Source organism: Engystomops pustulosus, chromosome 5, assembly GCF_040894005.1.
Source record: "Engystomops pustulosus chromosome 5, aEngPut4.maternal, whole genome shotgun sequence".
NCBI classification, from domain to species: Eukaryota; Metazoa; Chordata; class Amphibia; order Anura; family Leptodactylidae; genus Engystomops; species Engystomops pustulosus.
Genome location: NC_092415.1, coordinates 166,249,216 through 166,254,871, shown reverse-complemented (window position 1 = coordinate 166,254,871; position 5,656 = coordinate 166,249,216). Strand labels below are relative to the sequence as shown.

General features: G+C 39.6%; 1 long non-coding RNA gene across 1 annotated transcript in view; it reads right to left on the bottom strand.

Annotated features, from left to right (window-relative positions):
- Positions 1-5,176: 5,176 nt before the first annotated feature.
- LOC140133470 (uncharacterized) overlaps positions 5,177-5,656 on the bottom strand; it is an 87,350-nt gene continuing 86,870 nt past the window's right edge. Inside the window, exon 3 of the long non-coding RNA XR_011855899.1 lies at positions 5,177-5,400. This is a non-coding gene — a long non-coding RNA (uncharacterized lncRNA). The remainder of the gene's footprint in view (positions 5,401-5,656) is intronic.

The following is a 5,656-nucleotide window of genomic DNA, read 5'->3' as shown; positions in this document are numbered from 1 at the left end:
GATATATGAGTGGTCACTTTATAATGGAAGTTTTGTTCTAATGTAACATAGCTTACTAGAATAAGGTTTTACATATAAGGACATCATTTAGAAAAATCTGTTCCCAAAAAGGTCTTAAAATCAGGAGAATGTAATAAAGGATAAACAACAACTCGTGGACATTAACAAAAATAAAGACAAAATGGACAAATGGGACAAATGAAGTACATCCTTACAGCTTCCATAGAAATAAAATCCTGCTTATTGATTTATTGATAATCAGTAAGTGTGACCACCTGTATAAAAGCATATATTTTGGTTTGATAGTCTGGAGCACTCAGACATGATTTAAATATATTACTATTCATTTGTGAAAAGGCTTATATGCTCATTATTCTGCGAAGGGGAATAAGGCCATTTCCAAAAAAACAGGGGATACAGCAACTAAAGGGACAGGCTAAACTGAGAAAGAAAGCAAATAAACTGCAGGGCATAAGAAATGAAATACATAGGCAAACCTATTGATTTGTTTTCACTTATGGGGTTTCTCATTTGTGGCCAGAATTTAAATTGGGAGTTATGGAAGACAGAATGCAAGACTTAGAAGTAAGTAAGGTGAGGGATGACAACATTGCTTGTAAAGGGGGCTCACTATAGGACAGTGATGGCGAACCTATGGCACGGGTGCCAGAGGTGGCACTCAGAGCCCTTGCTGTGGGCACCCAGGCCTTCACCCCAACACAGAGTTTGCCAGATAGGACTCAAGGCTTCCTCTTGTGTTGCCAAGACAGCCCAGGACGTGCCATGCTCAGCCCTATTTTAAAGTAGCCAGAAGGTGTGGATAACGATGGATTGTCATTGGAGCTCCTGCACTGGATCCCCTGATTCTTCCTCTTCAAGGGACCCTGGAGGAAAGCTTCAATCCAAATGTCTCCATCATCTTTCTATTGTATTGGTGAACTCAGGACCCCAATACGATTAAAACCTGCAATTGAGCAGGGATCAATAAGTTACTGCTTAAATTGTCATGTTGGCACTTTGCAACATATAAGTGGGTTTTGGTTGTAGCTTGGTCACTCTGTCTCCAAAAGGTTCACCATCACTGCTATAGGACATATAGATAGGCATTCTAAAGGCCTACATACAAAATATATGGGGCCTCCCACAAAGTTTGATTTTTTAATGTCTGGCTGTGGCTCTCTCCATTAACACCTTGGAAAACATATATGCATTCTTCTGAGAATTCCCTAGTGGAGCATCTATGGCTTTAAGTCTCCACAAGCCTTTAAGGTGGATTTAATTGGCAAACTCTCCTTGAGGAGAACACCTACTGTCTGACCCATTAAATACACATGCACACTTGGCCAGGCTGATCATGTGGTTTATTAGAACTATATAGGAATGAAGGAGAGGTGTTAGGATCACAAGGTGTCAAAACTTTGTGGTTTATTAAATAGAATTGTGGATAGCAACCAAATGGGAGGCTTGTGTAGATAAGGAAAAGGTGTGTGACATGTGCAAGCAAGTAATATTGCTATATTTGTTCATTCGGATGTATTTTGTCCTCCAACGCCCATAAGAAAACAAGTTTGCAAATTAGCATATTCCATGGAAAGAAAGAAACAAAGTAGACACAGAGCTATTGGCAAAAGTACAAAAAAAGTGTCAAACAAATCTAGTCACTTCTCAATTTTTTCATAAAATCTGAGCTGAATTTCAATAAACAGAGATTTATAGAGAATATATATTTGAGATACAAAGGGTAATTAGAATTATTCCTAGCATCATATGCTGCTACGAAGCAGGATCTGATACATTTGATGTCTCTTCACACTTGATGTCAGGTTGGGTGGGAGACACTTACTAAAAAATAACCTGATAGATTACTATTAGATGGGACGGAGAGTGCGCCATTCTATATCTTGCATCAGGCAGCAGAAAGTTTAGGTTCACCCCTGATTGTATGGAATATAAAGCTATGAATCATGTAAATGCTGAAACACATTGAAATACTTGTTTACTGTGTAAAGAATTCCTTTATTACCAATTTTCAAAAATTCAAACTCTTTTCGTACTTTAACGTTACTTCACTGGATAAGGTGAGGTTGGGTTCTTCTTACATTAGCCCCCACTAGTTCTAAAAATTCACAGCTAAAATGCTAATTATACTGTTGCTGACAGGTGGGTGGAGCCAGGTAGACTGATCCAACTAAAACTCAATGAAAACTAAAAATGAAAAAATATGGCAGGAAAAATAGAATTTGTAAAATAGCCTCAGCGATCTCCGTCAGCTCCATAGAGATTAATGGAGCAGAACCGTCATGCGCGGCAGCTGCTCCATTAGTCTGAGGAGCGGCGAGACTCCTCGTTTTCGCGATCTGTGGGAGTCTCAGCACTGACACCCCCACTGATTAGCACAAATACACTTTTCAGGCCAGGTCATTGTAATTAAAGGAAATATTTATTTAGTTTACATAGGAAAGAGGGTACTTTTTATTTACATGGGGAGGTAATGGGGCAGATACTATACCCTCAGAGAAGTGCAACACCATTTGAACTTAGAATAAGAGAAACATTAGGAGATTGTGGACCTTAAAGGACAATATTACAAGTGAATGACTGGAGAATTGACATGGCTAGAAATTGTAATATTGGGAATAAGTAGACATGCTGATCTTACTCCCTTTGTTTACAGGTATGGGACACAACAAAGTACAGGCTATTCCGCTGTTACTGTGAAGATCAGCAGCAGAAGTGGATTATAATACAGGCGGTTTAGGTGGTAGAGGGTCCATGGCCATCAAAACTACCCACCAAATTTTATACAGTGAAGGATCTTCACACAAGCAATCTTTGTACATCTCTTCCTGCTCTCAATACACATATACACAAGAGCTATTTTGGGACCTTTGAAGATCCTCTCCAGGTCCTAAAACCATAGATTTAAAGCAGGCAGAAGGGACGGATCTTCAATTCCCCAAGAAGCTTGATTCTAGTACCGTGATTCCAGCCTTGTAGGCGCTATAATATTCATACAACCCAGGGCCTATGGTAGGTCTTAATCTGCCCCTGGTCAGCAGGTTAAGAGAGTTCTAAAGGGATAAATCATAAATATATTGCAGAGAGTTTGTTGCTCAGATAGTATAAATACATTGTGGTTTACTTGTTTATACAGCCTTTTGGATTGACACTACAGTACATTTTAGTAGTTCAAAAACAGCACAAATGTCAAGAAAAACTCAATAAACTACAATAAAAATCATATTGTTTGCTCTGAAGTAGGGTGGAACTAATAGCTAAAGCATGCAACATGACAAAGTCCGCAGCTAATCTTAATCAGTCGAGTTATCAAAAGATCACAGATCAGTAATGTTCTATGTCCACAAATGTGTCATTGTGCACACCTTGACGACTGTGTGAAGAAAAACTGGTAACCATGGATTAGGCTGATTATTTTTTATGACTTGGCAAGGTAACCAAAATGTTATTTTCAAACAAAGCAATTATTTGGAATTCTGACTATTTACCAATGACTCAATGACCATGCAGGTCACGAGGCACCAGTACACTGACACAAGTGACTTTATAATACTGCTGACCCATGGCAGATTATAATGTTGGCGGTTTAAGGAGCCGCCCAGTGTCCAAGCATCAAGCTTAGGACCACTGTATAACGTAAATGACTGTGGCATTGTCAGGGGCACCATGTGATGATATCATGAAGATATTAGTAAAAACAAAATCTCCAGAAAGTTGTCTCCCCATGTCGGATCAATACTGGAGTAGAACTGTCTGATTTGTAAGTCTAGAATTATTGGGTCAAGTCTGTCTTGTGACTGCGAGCCACCATTGCTGTTTGTCAGCATTTTTTTATTTTGGGGTAAGTGGTTTTTTTAATTTTTGCCTGGTACTTTTAGTGGACATGATATAGTGGAAGATCTAAGGATCAAAAAGTGCACCTCACCACCAAACCGAATAAGCTGTAGAGAGAAGAAAAAGAGTGAAGAACTCAAGCGATACCTTTTTGAGGCTGTGTATATCTGATAGTGAGGTATCGAGAATAATAGCTGTCTTTGTTATGCATGGAACTGTAAGTTCACAGCAGTTTATATACACTAGGCCGTGATCAAGGGTTCTAAAAAAATGTAAAAAAAATAGGCAGGGTAAGTAATGGAGATGGTGTGGAGGAGGTGAAGAATGCATCATCATACACTACTGGCAGGGAAACAGGTAATACAAAATAATGTATAAAGTATTTAGAATGCTGACAAAGGCATTTTTTAAATCAGCATACCCTAGGCTATTGGAACCTGTCACCTGCTGGTGACAGGTATTTTATGTAGTCATTACTACAGGCATAATAGAAATCTTTTTTTGGCCACTACAAATACTTATATGTTCAATACAAGAAGCGATTCCTGCTGCAAATACAGGAAAGATGATCCCACGCAGCCTTCTAATCCATCACAAATAAAGTGAAAGTGAAAATTCAAATGTCAGCTGGATCTTATTACATTTTGTTTAGCCAAACCACTATGTTCATGCCAATTCATCAACTTGCGCTGCCAAGGATATTAGTATATGCACTGTATAGAGGCATGCTAGAGTCTCTTTGGGCTACTATGAATTTTTGGAAGAGGAAGTTGGAAACTTAAAACGCACATCTTAATATATATGCAAAAATAGAGCCTTCAATCAAAATATGAGTTACAATTTGCATAGCCAAGAATGGCAATAATTTAACCACTTATTCATGTAAGGCCGAATTCACACGACCCTATGGGGTAATGTATGGTCGCAAGCTTGCAGCCGTACATACGCCCCCCATAGAAGGCAATGGGCGCATGGAGTAATATGGTGCTACATACATGCTGCACCGTACCGCTACATCCACGGGAAACAGATAGGGCACGGCCGTACACCATGCATTTCTATTTAAATAGAAGGATGGATACAGGGGAGATGAAGATATCCCCAAATATAAACCGGGGCCAAGTATGAGGCTCTCTGTACGGTCACCCTATCTAATAACACACTTAGTCATATTGGTCCTTAATAGACAATATTGAAAAAAACTGTACCCCTTAACCAAAAGAGGGGAGAAAAGAGGACCGACTAATAAGATGCATATGAAACAAAGAGATCTTTATTGGTAACATTTTACACTTAAAAAGCACAATAAAATCGTAAGTGGTGGAATACAAAAAGAGAAAGGAGCAAACCGATCTGGACAGAATGGAGTACCGTGTAAGAGACAGGGGAGGCTGGGCAAGAGACTAGCCAGATGCATGTAAAATGGCTACTGATGGAGAGTGTGCATTTCTATGCAGAGGGGAGGGTTCAGTCCTCTCCATCACGCCGGACGTATGACCTTCCGGCTATGGACCCACCGACATGCGTTTGTGTGAATCCAGCATAAAACTGTAAAGGAAACAAAGATGATGAAGAAGAATGAAAGAAGAAGAATGAAAAACCTCTTTCACAGTGCTCTGTACTTCAGACTTGGCCGAAGGTTCACCCTCCAAAAACACAATGACCCTAAGCACACAGCTAAAATAACAAATCAGTGGCTTCATAACAACTCTGTGACCATTCCTGACTGGAGCAGCCAGAGCCTGGACCTAAACCCAATTGAGCATCTCTGGAGAGACTTGAAAATGGCCTCCACCAACGTTCA